This window comes from Gossypium hirsutum, chromosome D03 (genome assembly GCF_007990345.1).
Source record: "Gossypium hirsutum isolate 1008001.06 chromosome D03, Gossypium_hirsutum_v2.1, whole genome shotgun sequence".
In the NCBI taxonomy this organism is placed as follows: domain Eukaryota; kingdom Viridiplantae; phylum Streptophyta; class Magnoliopsida; order Malvales; family Malvaceae; genus Gossypium; species Gossypium hirsutum.
This window is the reverse complement of record NC_053439.1, coordinates 3,843,402-3,857,581: the sequence shown is the minus strand read 5'-3', so window position 1 is coordinate 3,857,581 and position 14,180 is coordinate 3,843,402. Positions and strand designations below refer to the sequence as shown.

The 14,180-nt window shown below is 33.5% G+C and overlaps 1 long non-coding RNA gene across 7 annotated transcripts; it reads right to left on the bottom strand.

Moving 5' to 3' along the window:
• Positions 1–2,294: 2,294 nt before the first annotated feature.
• LOC107950494 (uncharacterized) lies at positions 2,295–8,158 on the bottom strand. 7 transcript variants are annotated; one of them, XR_005911039.1, is made up of 7 exons: positions 6,014–6,371; positions 5,575–5,648; positions 5,330–5,447; positions 4,585–4,651; positions 4,039–4,117; positions 3,079–3,416; positions 2,295–2,990 (listed from the first exon to the last, which is right to left on the bottom strand). It is a non-coding gene; the product is annotated as an uncharacterized lncRNA (long non-coding RNA). The 7 variants fall into 7 exon arrangements; XR_001698084.2 differs by having other exon boundaries at positions 4,039–4,120; positions 6,014–6,370; XR_005911038.1 differs by having other exon boundaries at positions 3,079–4,117; positions 6,014–6,380.
• Between the last annotated feature and the right edge of the window lie 6,022 nt (positions 8,159–14,180).

Below are 14,180 nucleotides of genomic sequence, written 5' to 3'. Positions count from 1 at the left end.
TAACTCTGGAGGGTCGAGCCCTAGACTGTCACTATTTTTATTCTCAAAGGAATGGTGGCTTACACATGTTGACTTAGGGCCAGTTCTTTATTGCTTTTGAGAAGTGCTTTTGAGAAGTGCTTTTGAGAAATTTGAGTGTTTGGCATTTCTGTTAAAAAGTGCTTTTGAAGAATAAAATGTTCATTTTAGACATGAGATTATAAAGTAACAAATATGTATTTAAATAATGTTCAAATTAGTTAATATTATGATATTTTAGCAAAAATATAAAAAAAATAATTTATTATAACTTATTGTTAATATTTTAATATATAATATTAATTTTAAAAATTTCTAAGTAATTAATATTAATTATTTATAAAATTTAATTAGAATATATAAACTATATTTAAATATTTAAATATTTAAATATAAAAATTAAATATTTGTAATTAGATATTGACACGATTATATTATTATAAAAATTATTTTTTATTTTTAATTAATGCTTTTAACATATTTTATTATTTTATTTTAAAATGTATTTGAATATATAACTCATATATATACTAACATAACATAGAAAACATAAACCTAACGAATTAAAATATTACATATATTTGGATTAAAGTTTTAAAAAGGGATAATATTTATATATCAAATATAAATACTAAAAATTTTACAATAGCATTTACAATTTAAAGTGAATTCATTAAACTAGAAGCTATAGCATCTCTTGTTAATTCCATTTCAAAACCACTTAAATTGTTTGATTCACAGTCATCATCACCATCATCGTCATCGTCGTCGTCATCATCACTTTCTCAACCATGCGCATTTTCTGAATCAATAATATTCTCATATGCCCAGTCTTCGTATTCCATAAAATCTGCATCATTTCGACCGACATGTTTTCGGATAAAATTGTGTATTGTCATTGTAGCAACAACGATCATCGTTTGCTTCTCAAAACTATAACTTGGCATATCCCTTAAAATGACCCATTTTTTTTCAAAACACTAAAAGTTCGTTCAATCACGCTACGTAATGATGAATGTGAATGATTGAATATCTCTTCTTTACCAGATATTGGTCTACCTCTACGAAAGTCAGGTAAATGATATCGCTGACCTCTATATGGTCCAAGATAACCTTTCATTTGAGGATATCCAGAATCAACAAGATAATATTTTCCTACAAGTCATAATATAACAAACAATTAATCATATTACTTTATTAAATTTATGAATTAAAGAACTTATACTTTGTTATTTAAAAAATCACATATAAAAAAATCTAACCATTTGGTGGGTGCGGAAATTTGTATTTCGGATCTCGAATTGCATCAAGAAATATTCTAGTGTCATGTGTCGATCCTTCCCATCCAGCCATGACAAAGGTGAAACACATATTAAAATCACATACTGCCATAACATTTTGAGTCGGGATACATTTTCTTCCAATATAGGGAATTTGTTCATTTGGTGGAAGAATAGCGGCAATGTGAGTACCATCAATTGCACCAATGCAATCCTGAACAAATAATCATATTACCCTCGTGCATATTTTTAATCAACCAAAAATATTAAAATATAATAATATAAAATTAAATTTTAACCTTAAAATGCGGCATATATCTAGAATCATTGCGTATTTGTTCGGGTATTGAGCTAAAAAAAAGATCTTCGGGTGCAATTAGATCAGTGGCCATCCTTGAATCTTTCTCAAGTACAGTTGCAAAGTGTCGACTTACTGTTGATCCAGACCTCTGAAATCTTTCTCGACATTGGGAAACTTTTGCGCCGGTGCCCAAGATGTATAAAAAAATTCCCAACATTTCACTAGAAGATATGTTTCTTGAAGTTTGCAAGTTGTATCTTGTCTCCAAAACTCTCAACAAACTTGTGAATACCATTTTAGACATCCTAAAATTAATCATACAACGTGATTCATGACCGTCGAGGATCTCTCGGATCCATGTCTCACCTGATTGTTTTGAATCCATGCATGGTTGCCTGGATACATACTTCTCGTAATATAATTGCATGGAAGAAGATGCAGCAACAAATAATCGATTAAAACATTTCATGCGTTGTAAAATCTCTTTCTTTTCCCTTTTATCATCATTTTCATCACCGCTGTAATTCTCAACTATACTCATCACCTGTGAATAAATTTTATACCCAAAATCATATTAACAACTATTGATAAAACTAATTTAGTATAAATAAGTAGAACATAAATTCAATATCCAAAGACCAAACATAAACAACTATTAATAAAACTAGATTACACATAAATAAATAGAACATAAATTCAATATCCAAAAACCAAACATAAATAACTATTGATAAAACTAGTTTAGCATTGTTGTTTAGTCACATAATAGATATATCTAAACCCTAGAGAGAAGCACATGTTCAACTATCCTCCATTTCCGACTTAAGCCACAAAGCTCTAATCTTGGGATTAATTGATAAAAACATAATTCGCTTGTCCATATTAAGCAATAATTTAAGTGCGAAAAAGTATAGCGGACTAGCTTCTGGAACTTCTTCCGACATGCTGTCAAGCACTTTGACTGCTTGCAGAATACCATATGGATCCATAACAGGAGTCAAATTAGATGTGGCTTGACTCATATCGTCAGCTGCATTGCATAATTTTTCTATTTGACTAGACAATCTTGCAGCCCCTCCAATTTGCTTTGAGGATTTCTTTCTTCCAGTTTTCAAATGTGAACTTGATATCTCAGGGTTTTTTCTTTTTTGACCGTTCCCGTTAATTTGAACATCATTAGAAATGTGAACATCATTTCTCATATTCTCTTCTTCATTCTCTTCAGGTATTTAGTCGGTAACATCCTCAAAAAAATCACTCCGGAGTGTACCAGAAGAAGGTGCCCATGCTTTATCTCCTGTTGCAACTATCCCCATGAACATTTGATCTAACTTCCCTCCAAATTCGGGATCAATGCCCGAAGTTTGAAATTTTTGAGCTTCAGGCACAACCTATATATAAAATGATAGTTTAATAACAGTAATTATCAATAACCTCATAAATAAGAAAAAATAAAAATATTCAGAATTATTAATGTACCTGTAGCCTACTCTCTCACTCATCATCCGATGCATCAACAATTCTTTTTATAGGATCCCACCCTAGACCAGTATCTTCGCCTTTAAGTTTCTTCCAAGCTTTCCATTCTTTTTTAGGGCATCCCACCTATTTTTAAGTTGTCTTTGTGAAAAACCCTTTCCCGTTTCTTTCTTAAAGCTGGTCATTATTTTCAACCATCCATCTTTTGTAAAATGAGTACCAGGCCTATTGCCTTTCAATATCTCTTTAATACAAATATCAAAAAATATTTCTATCAATCTCTTATCCCACATTGCTTTCACCTTTTCACCACTAACTTCAACCGCCGAAGTACTCATCTATTGTGTATACGAACATATTCGTTGAAGCCAGTAAAGCAATCAAGAAAATCAAATGTCACATAAGTATATTTGTTTACATGTGTATGAAAATATATATTCTAATATTAATTTTACCAAAAAATGGACCCGACTGCAAACAACAATGCCAAATAATGAAGCTTTTCATGCTACAATAATTTACTGTGAAAAAGAGAAGATAAATAAACAAACTTAAAGCATGCAGTCATCATGCTACCATATTTGTCATCATGCAGTCATACTTGTTTAGGACGGCAGTGGATTTGTAACTCATAGAGCATAAAAATTCATAGACAAGCTTAAACTGAACCATTCGGCATATTTCTAATTTTTTTTCATTCGGCAGTGTAATGAAATTGTTTAACATGAATAACTTATATGCCAATTAAAATATATTGCATCATAGAACTTATTTAACATGAATAAGTTAGCCAAGCGCTAGAACTTTTACTAGTACGTACGCCAACATTGCTAAAAAACTGGATTAAAACAGATTAGGAGGAAAACAAATTAGAACTTGGTATCCCATGAGTAATGAACGTATATTCTAGCAATAGATTCCAAGGACATGTTAAACATATACAGAGAAATATCTACTAACCTTGTGCAATACAATATCAAAAGGACCCTGGTCTGAAAGAGTTCTATTTTGATCAATTGCAACAAATAATATCCCCTTACTTCTGCACCATTTTCAACATTTTACTCTGTTACTAAAACAACAACAGCAGCAGACCATTTTCAACAAATAACATGAAAGAAAGAAACAAAATAGCAACAGCAGCAGACCCTTTATGCTAACCGCAAAACACAAGCTTTTTCTCTTATCAGGGTACACAACAAACATTCCCACATTTCTTAAGAAAAAAGAGTCGATTCCAGTTTAGCTTAAATCAGGTTTATCCAACTTCTTCCAAATTGAACATTCAATGGAAACAATAGTATTGATCATAAAACAATTAACTACAGTAGAATTAAAGTATACGGTGGTTCAAAAGAAATGAATGAAACTAGTAATGGTAAAGCTTTCAGCCACCAACAGGAAGCAGAAGATGCAAAATATTAGAAATGCTATAAAACAGAACATGATGGTGCAGAAAGAGAAAGCAGGTTACAGAAAATATAGAATGGGCAAGGCATAACATACAGCTGTTGTTATTAATCTTATCTTCAACAAGCTTTTTTCCTTTGCGCAACCAATCTTCCAGTTTCTCCTGAAAAAATAAATGATGGGTTAAAACCAATCTTTATGTGAAATTACATCAACGAAGCTAATTTAACATGGTACATGTACTGCTAGCTGTTCCATGCATTAGTGGATAAAATAAGAGAACAATGATAACAAATCCTGATTAAAAAAATTATTTCCAACGATCAAAGAACTACTGCAAGGTTTACTAAAAGAATAATGTATACTATATAAATGTAGCTTAAGGGATAGAAAACATAGGTGAAGATTATATTAACCATTAGCTTTTGATGTAATTCAATAATCAATTATGTCAGTTTGAATTTTATTTACAATAAATGTATTTAATTAATTGTCCTAATCCAGTTATGCCGGAATACAAACTTAGAAAAATTTATAATTCTTGTCAATCAAATAACTAACCATAATTGAAAATTACATAGATTACTCATTGAAGGAATTCCCATCTTATAAAAATAACATTTAAATAGTATTATTTTAGTAAAATAATTAAAACAATAAATAATGCAATTCACATGCAAATCACATGAAATTAACTGCAAACTAATTACGAAAGGTCAACCGGTTGATGCATATCATTATACTTTTAGTAATAAATTACCCTGATTTCATGGATTCATTAAATATTTTAAATGAGTAAAAGAAAGGGAAAAAATCTTCAAATAGTTAAAAGTCTGTCTACCTTAAGGTAAATTGTAATTAGATGGCCAGACAGTAAAATTTCCTGATTTTGCAAAGAATCTGAGTTATCAGGCGCAGAAGTTTGATCTACAAGCGAGAAAAGTTTCTGCACCATAAAGCTGAAAAGAAGAAGTTAAACAGAAAACAAAAAGGTACAAAGAATGTGTTCATGGAGCAACAGTACGTGACAAGTTTACTCTAAAATATTAAGTTGAAGCTAGGGTAAAGAGAACCTCTATAACTTACATAAGCAGATTAAACTTGTCATTGTTGTCATTCAAGTGAACAAATATGTGATTCCTCAGCACTCATTCAGCAACCTACGTATATAATAATAGAGAAAATAATAGGGCATTAAATGTCTCAGAATTCACTCTAAAAAGATCTCAAGGGAATCAACTTGCTTCTGTTATTTTTACACCATAAAAGGGGACATTTTACAGACAACAAATACAAATGGAGCTTTGAAAGAAAATTCAGCGAAAGAACAGAGTATTTTATAACAATGAAGCATGGCAATCAAATTCAAGCGAAAGAAAATATTAAACAGAAGAGGAACTAATTAAACAGAAGAAGAAATATAAAAGAAATTCTAACCTACTGCGGAAGAGAAACAAATAACAAAAAATAGAGCTTTGAAAGTCGAAAATGAGGAAAAGAAATTGGGTATAAAGCTCCGGCTCACCAGCAGAGGGGAAAAACGTTTGGGGAGAATATAGGTTAATTTGGTCAATTTTCATCAAAAAGCAGTTCAGCCGAAGGAAAAGGAGATTTTTTTAGCTTCTCCGTCTAGAGAAAAGCACTTTTCTGATGGAGAAATTTTAAGAGAAAAGGAGGCTGTTCTTTGCTCCTTTTAAGAGAAAAGGCCGTTTGAGTGAAAAAGTGATTCTGAAACGGGAAAAAGAACGAGCCCTTAGGCAGCCTATGCTAGAAGCCTACAAGATCGATTTGGATCCAACTTCTTTTGTGATCCTATGAAGGAGTTGGTTAGTCTAAAATAACAAGGTACAGTCGAACAATACCAAGATGTTTTTGTTAGCTTACTTAACCAAATGCATCTTCCTAAAGCATATGCTCTTAGTATTTTTATAAGTAATTTGAAGGTAGAAATTGGCCACTACCTTGATCTGTTTCAACCATCAACTTTAATGGAAGGGTTCCAATTAGCTAAGAAGATTGAGGGGATTCTATCCTATTCCCTAAAAAGGACCTTAGTTCCTTTGAATGTCTCTCCTAAATCCTTCTTTAGCCCATTTGTTGCATCAAGGAAATCTTCAACACCTGTGAAATCTGTCTCTACTTTTCAGACTTTATCTGTGATGAATGTTCCAATTAGTAAACCTACTTCTAGATCCATTTCACCTGCTGTGATGGCTGAATGAAAATAGAAGGGACTTTGTTTTTTGTGTGGAGCCAAGTATCATGTGAGACACAAGTGTGTCAAATTACAGTTGTACCAGTTCCTATTCGAGCCTATTTCTGATAGTGAGATGGAGGAATTCTAGGAATGTTCTGGTCAGCTAGAATAAGGTGTTTCTAAAGATAGTCCATCAAAATCTCCTATTATTTCCTTACATGCGGTTACGGTTTCACAAGGCCACAACACTATACGAGTAGCTACTCAAGTGGGTCTATCTGGGATATTATTTTGGTAGATTCAGGCAGTACTTATAATTTCATATATGTGAAGTCAGTGCACAGGCTGTCATTTCCTTTGTTGCAACAAGATCAGTTGAAGGTCACTGTGGCAAATGGTAGTTGTTTGTTTATGAGAGGGCTGAGTAAGAGGGTCAGATGGTAAGTCCAAGGTTCTTGGTTTGACACAGATTTCATGGTGTTTCCACTTAAAGGTTATGATATGGTGCTAGAAGTTCAGTAGTTACTGGCCTTGAAGGATATAATCTGGAACTTTGACTCTTTAACCATGCAACTTTTTTTAAGGGTAAACCATACATTATTCATGCAATTGTCCCTAGTTCATTAGCAGTGGAAACCATTGGTTCTAACTCTAAGTGTTTTATGGTGGTTGGTCAGACATTGAGACCTTGTACCTTGGTGATGAGTTCTCCAAACCAAGTCACCCTTTCCACAGAAGTATCTGCTGCCAATGATGAACAACTTCAATGTTTATTGGATGACTTTGTTGATGTCTTTCAAACACCAAAAAGACTACCACCATCTCGGTTGCAAGACCATAAGATTCCCTTGCAAGACCATAAGATTCCCTTCCATTCAAAAAGGAGAAATAGAAAAGCTAATCCAAGAGATGCTCCAAGCTGGAATAATCAGGGACAACAACAGTTCTTTTGCCTCTGAAATTGTGATGGTCAAAAAGAAAGATAGAAGCTAGAACTTGTGTATTGATTATAGATAAATCAATCAACATACAATCAAAGATAAGTTTCATATTCCCATAATTGAGGAATTGTTGGATGAGTTGGGGGAGGCTAAGGTGTTCTCCAAGTTAGACTTAAGGTCTAGATACCACTAGATCAGAATGTGGGAACCTGATGTACACAAAACAGCATTCAGAACGTATGAAAGGCATTACGAGTTCTTGGTAATGCCCTTTGGCCTCACTAACGCCCCTTCCAGTTTTCAAGCTCTTATGAACTCAGTTTTCAAACCCTTGTTGAGGAAGTCAGTGTTGGTTTTTTTATGACATCTTGGTATACTCCAACTCTTGGACAGGCCATTTGCAGCATCTGAAGGCAGTCCTCCTCATTTTAAGGAACCAATGGTTGTTTGCTAAAAGAAGTAAATGTTGCTTTGGTACTTCACAAATTGAGTACTTAGGACATGTGATCCATGAGGGAATAGTGTCCATGGACAAATATAAAATTGAATGTATCTTCTTATGGCCTATTCTACAATCTGTTAAGAAATTGAGAAGCTTTCTTGGCCTCTCTAGAGACTATAGAAAATTTATTAAACAATATGGATATTTGGCTCAGCCTTTAACAGAATTGTTGAAAAAGAATGGATGGTGTTGGACTAAGCAGGCTGCAGTAGCATTCCAGGCTCTGAAAGAAGCCTTATGCTCTACACCAGTATTGGTGATATCGAATTTTTAGTTGGAATTCACAGTGGACACAGATGCAAGTAGCTTTGGGTTGGGGCAATCTTGCAACAACAGGGTAGACCAGTGGTTTTCTTTAGTAAGGCTTTAAGAGTCAGGCACCAAGCTCTCTCGATCCATGAAAAATAAATGTTGGCAGTATTACTAGCTCTTAGAAAGTGTCATGCTTATCTAGTTGGGAGACACTTCAAGATTAGAACCGATCACCAAAGTTTAAGATTTTTGTCCGATCAAGTGGCCATAACTCCCTTCCAACAAAAGTGGGTAGCTAAGATGTTGGGGTACGATTTTGAGGTAACTTATAAGAAGAGCATCAACAAAAAGGTGGTTGATGCTCTCTTTAGGCAACCTCAATTTGAACAAGGACAACTATTTCAATTATCCAGTAGTTCTGTTATTTCCAGTCTTTTGGGAAAGGTACACCAATCCTATCAATCAAATGACAAGATGGTTCAGATCATATAGGGTGTACAGCAGCAAAGTCTACAACATCAAAAATACTCGTGGGATGGACGTTTCTTAATAAGGAATGGGAAGATTGTAGTAGGGAAGGATGAGAGCTTGAGGAAAGAAATGTTCCAGCACTTTCATGCTAGTGTTGTTGGGGGTCATTTAGGTATTCACGAGTCGAGGAAACATTTGTCTAGTTTGGTGTATTGGAAGGGGTTAACACCAAATTGCAAGCGTTGGTCTAAGGAATGTCTAGTCTACCAAAGATGTAAGAATGAGATAGTAGCCTCACCAGGCATTTTACAACCTCGACCTGTTCCAGAAAGAGCCTGGTATGTTATTAGCTTACACTTCATTGAGGGTTTGCCAGTTTCCAAAAGGAAGAACTCCATATTAGTTGTAGTAGGTCATTTGACTAAGTATGGTCATTTTTTAGCTTTATCTCACCTTTTTACTGCTAAAGAAGTAGTTCAATAATACTTGAACCATGTGTACAAAATTGCATGAAATGCCTGACTCGATTACCTCTGACAGAGACAGGATTTTCATAACTGGTTTTTTACAGGAATTATTTAGAAAAGCTGGTACAAAAATTCTCTTGTCTACAACATATCATCCTCAAACAGATGGTCAAACCAATGTACTTAATTGTTTCCTAGAGAATTACTTAAGGTGTATGACTGGAGAATCACCTATTGATTGGTCAAGTTGGTTACCCCTTGGGAAATTGTGGTTAATTCATCTTTTCACTCTACCATTTAGCTCACTCCATATGAGGCTTTGTATGGACAATCCCCACCACAACATATGCCTTATTTGGTAGGAGTTTCACCTGTGACAGTGGTGGATAGAAGTTTACAACCTTGAAAGGCTAATAGGAAATTCTTGCAGTTTCACCTCAAAAAAGCTCAGACTCGTATGAAATAGTTGGCTGACAAACATCAAATTGACAGGAGTTTTCAGATTGGTGATTTGGTCTACTTGCGATTGCAACCCTATAGGCAACAAACAGTAAAAAAGGTCATTCATTAGAAACTATCTCCTAAGTATTATGGTCATTTTTGCCTATGGTTAAGAAGGTGGGATAAGTGGCCTATACACTCCAATTACGCCAGGATCACGCATTCACCCAACTTTTCATGTGTCTCAGCTGAAAAAACACATCAAATCAGCTCTAGTTCAGGTTCAACTACCTTTGATTGATGATCATGGGGACTTGAAGAAAGAACTAGTGTGAATTTTAGACAAGAGTATGGTGAATAAAGTGAAACAGGTAGTGACTGAAGTCCTGGTGGAGTGGATCAATTCTTTCCTTAAAGATGCTACCTGGGAATCCTTGCAGCAGTTTCAAGCCAATTTTCCTCATTTTGGTCTTTAAGGACAATGATATTTTCCTAGAGGGCAGTAATTGTTATGGGGTAGAATTTCAATCAAGAAAATATGATGTATGGGATGAAACGGTGCATTAGACTTAAAGGATCTTAAACAGTGTGTTTTGCTTTTAGTTAAATGGTGCGTTGTAAACACAGAATAAAACTTAGTGAAATGCTGCGTAATGTCTTTAGTGAAATGATGAACAGCATCAACAGACTAACTAGAAATTGTAACTAACTTTGCCACGTTTGCTTTCTTCTTCTTTTAACCTTTAGTTGTAAGGGAAAATGGTTATCGAAATACATACACAAAAAAGTTACAGAAAACTTCTCTTTTTCTCTTTTTTTTTTCTTCTATTCTCCTTATTGTTCAATCTTAGATTTTAAAGTGTATCAATGAAATTAGTGTTGGCACACACCCTTAGATCTCTCAATAATCCACAAAATAAAAAAAAACAAAAAGAGGAAATTTTTTTATTCCCAGTGTTAATGATAAGGTTGAGGTTGAGAAGAATATGAGTCTCTAAGCTGCCATTAGTTTAGACAAAAATCTCAAACCATTCGAACTGTTGAATTTTAATAGTAAAGAAGGAGAATTTAAGATCTTTTTTACTGAAAAAAGACTTATCATCATTTTCATCATACTCTTTAGAGTGTATATAGAAGAACAAAAAAATCAGTTGTAACAATTTTGCAGATTTTTAAAAGACTAACTACTTCAAAATACTAGTACTCTTATTCAACAAATAACCAATAAATTAGGATAATTGTTTCATATTAATTTGACTAAATATCCTAACTAAGATAACAGAAAAACAATATAATTAACACCCTCCCTTAAACTGATTTTTGCTTAAAACAGTTTAGGATTTATTTGTTTTGAGAAATCCTTAATCAATGCCTTAAGGAGAACAAACTCCAAGCATCTTTCTTATTTTTTCAAATGCTTTTTGTTTAAGTGGTTTGGTCAAAATATCAACAATCTATTCATTGCTCTTGTAGAACTACAACTCTATCTTCTCTTCCTTGCATAAATCCAACAAAAAATGAAAATGAACATCACTATGTTTGCTTCTCCCATGCATCACTGGATTTCTTGACAGCTTGATAGTTGGCATATTATCACAGTTTATAATTGTTAGACCTTTTTGCTCAACTCTAAGTATTTTGAACATATTTCTAAAATACAATGCTTGACCCGTACTTGAAGTTGCTGCCACAAATTCAACATCGGTTATGGAAAGTGTAACTATTTGATGCTTCTTTGACAACCATGATATTACACTTGAATTAAACATGAACACATAACCGGAAGTGCTCTTACGATCATCAATATCCCCTGCATAATTACTATCAATATACCCAAAAAAATTAACCCATGCATAATTACTATCAGTATACTCAAAAAAATTAACATCAATATCATTTTTGTAAAACACACCATAATTAACTATACCATTCACATATCTCAAAACTCTTTTAGCTGCATTGAGATGCATTTCAATCGACTTTTCCATGTATCTACTAATTAAACTCATTGCATACATGATATCAGGCTTGGTAGATGTCAAATACATGAGGCAGCCAACTATTTGCTTAAAATAAGTGTTGTGTACTTCCTTCCTTCATCATCTTTGTGCAGCTTCAAATTAGGTTCAATTGGTGTAGCAAATGGCTTGTAATCTGTCATTTTGAACTTTACAAGAATCTCATGAGCATATTTCTTCTGATAAATAAAATTACCAACAGAAGTTTGAATGATTTATAATCCCAGAAAGTATTAATCCTAGATTGATCATTTCAATCTCTTTCATCATAGACAGCTTAGACTCATTAAACATATCAACATTATTACCAGTAAATATCAAGCCATCAACTTAAAGATAAACAATAAGCATTTTACGTCCATCAGACTTGGCATAAAGGGTATGCTCAAAAGGAAATTTCTCAAATCCCTACTTTGCAAAATGAGCATCTATGCGACTATACCAAGCTCTTGGTGCTTGCTTTAGCCCATAGATAGCTTTCTTTAGTCGATAAACCTTCTGTTCTAAACTTATCCTCTCATAACCAGATGGTTGATCAACAAACACTTCCTCTTATAAGTTGCCATGCAAGAATACAGACTTAACATCTAATTGAAGAATCAACCATGAATGTTGTGCTGCAAGCAAAATCACTAATATGTTTGTATTCAGCCTTACAGTTGGAGCAAAAACTTCTTTATAATCAATCTCATGCTCCTGCTTATAACCTTTTTCCACCAACTGAGCTTTGTGTTTGTCAATTTCACCTTTCTCATTCAACTTCGTCTTGAAACCCCATTTAACACTAATGTATTTTAATCCTTCGGGTAGATCTCTCAGCTCCCAAGTGTGATTTTTCTCAATGGACTCAATTTCTTTATCTGTTGCCTCATGACATTTCTTCTCTTTTACAGCATCATAAAAAGCGATTAAATCACTGACATGCATCGCGCATGTGCAATAAAATAATGAACTTAAAAAATAATTTTTAAAGTCTGATTTTCTACAAGCGTACAAGTCAATTGTAATATTTATAGTGTTATAATGAAACACTAGAGCATTCCAAGGATAGCTAGGATAACCAAGAGAGGTGGCGATTAAGTGATAGCTAGCATACACTATCGAGTCTAAGGGGCTAATAATACGATTTTATAGTATGACAATTCATTTCAAGAAAAGATTGCAAGAAAATTAAATATGCTACTCTAATGACTAAATTGTAAAGAACATAAAACTAAGGGAATATTCAGTAAATAACTAATAGTGGTTGATTGATTTCGATGTGGTTCACCGGCCTTCAAACAATAGACTTAAATCTTGTAAATTACTAAATGGCTCCATTTTATTTTCTGATCTCAATTTTACCAACTAAGACGAATTAGCTCCGATTTATCTTTCGATCTCACCGGTTAATCTGGGATTAATGAATGGGTGTGCGACAAGATTACCTTCCAATCTCACTTGCCTCGATATTCCCTTAGAGGCGTCACTTTCTAAGTTTTTAGGTCTATTCAATTTAGTCTAATTTATTATGATTTTGTCTTTTGTCCAAAGATTTCGATTTACCCACATCTCCATTTACCAACCCCTTTGATGTTTAGCTACTCATGCTAAAACTAAAAGAAATGAATATGGAGATGGAAAACGAAACAACCACGAAAGTAAAACTTAATAAAAACATGAAAGTCGATATTTTTATGAAGAAAACTTAAATAACATCAAACTAAAAGCATTTAACAAGAAAATCTAAAGTAAAAAACATAAACGGAACAAGTTTTAATATATTTAAAGTAAAAGAAACCGAAATACATTAAACTAAAGCTTAACATGTCTTGAAACTAAGGTACATGGACTGAAAATGTAAATAAACCTTAGCTACAGTGATAACTAACTTAACTAACACTAAAAACATCAATAACAAGAAGTAAATGTAGAAAAATAAACTCTAAACTAAGAAAGAAGAAGAAAAAAATAAAAACCCTAGAAAAAGTACAGAAAACTAAGAAAAACCTAGAGAAAACTAAACCTAAAACTAAACAAGTATGTATCCTCCTCAGCCAATTTCAGTTGTTTTAAGCTGTCACCTGATACTTTTTTATTACCAAAAATGCCCCTACACAGGCCTTATATGATTGGTGGATCGGGTGGACAAAGGCTACATTTTTTGTCAAAGTTTGTCCCCCTAACAAAGACAGTGTCACGATACCCAAAATTGGATATCGTGACATCTCAGGCAATGTCGAGCCTTGGGGTCACCTTTGAATGGTGGATATCGTGATACCCAAAGAGGATATTGCAATACCATTGATGGGAGTCTTTCTCTTCCATATTGTTAGAGATATTGCGATCCCAAGGTGTGGATATCACAATATCCTTTCACTTGGTATTGTTCTCACTTGTTTTTTACCTCCAACACGTCTTTAC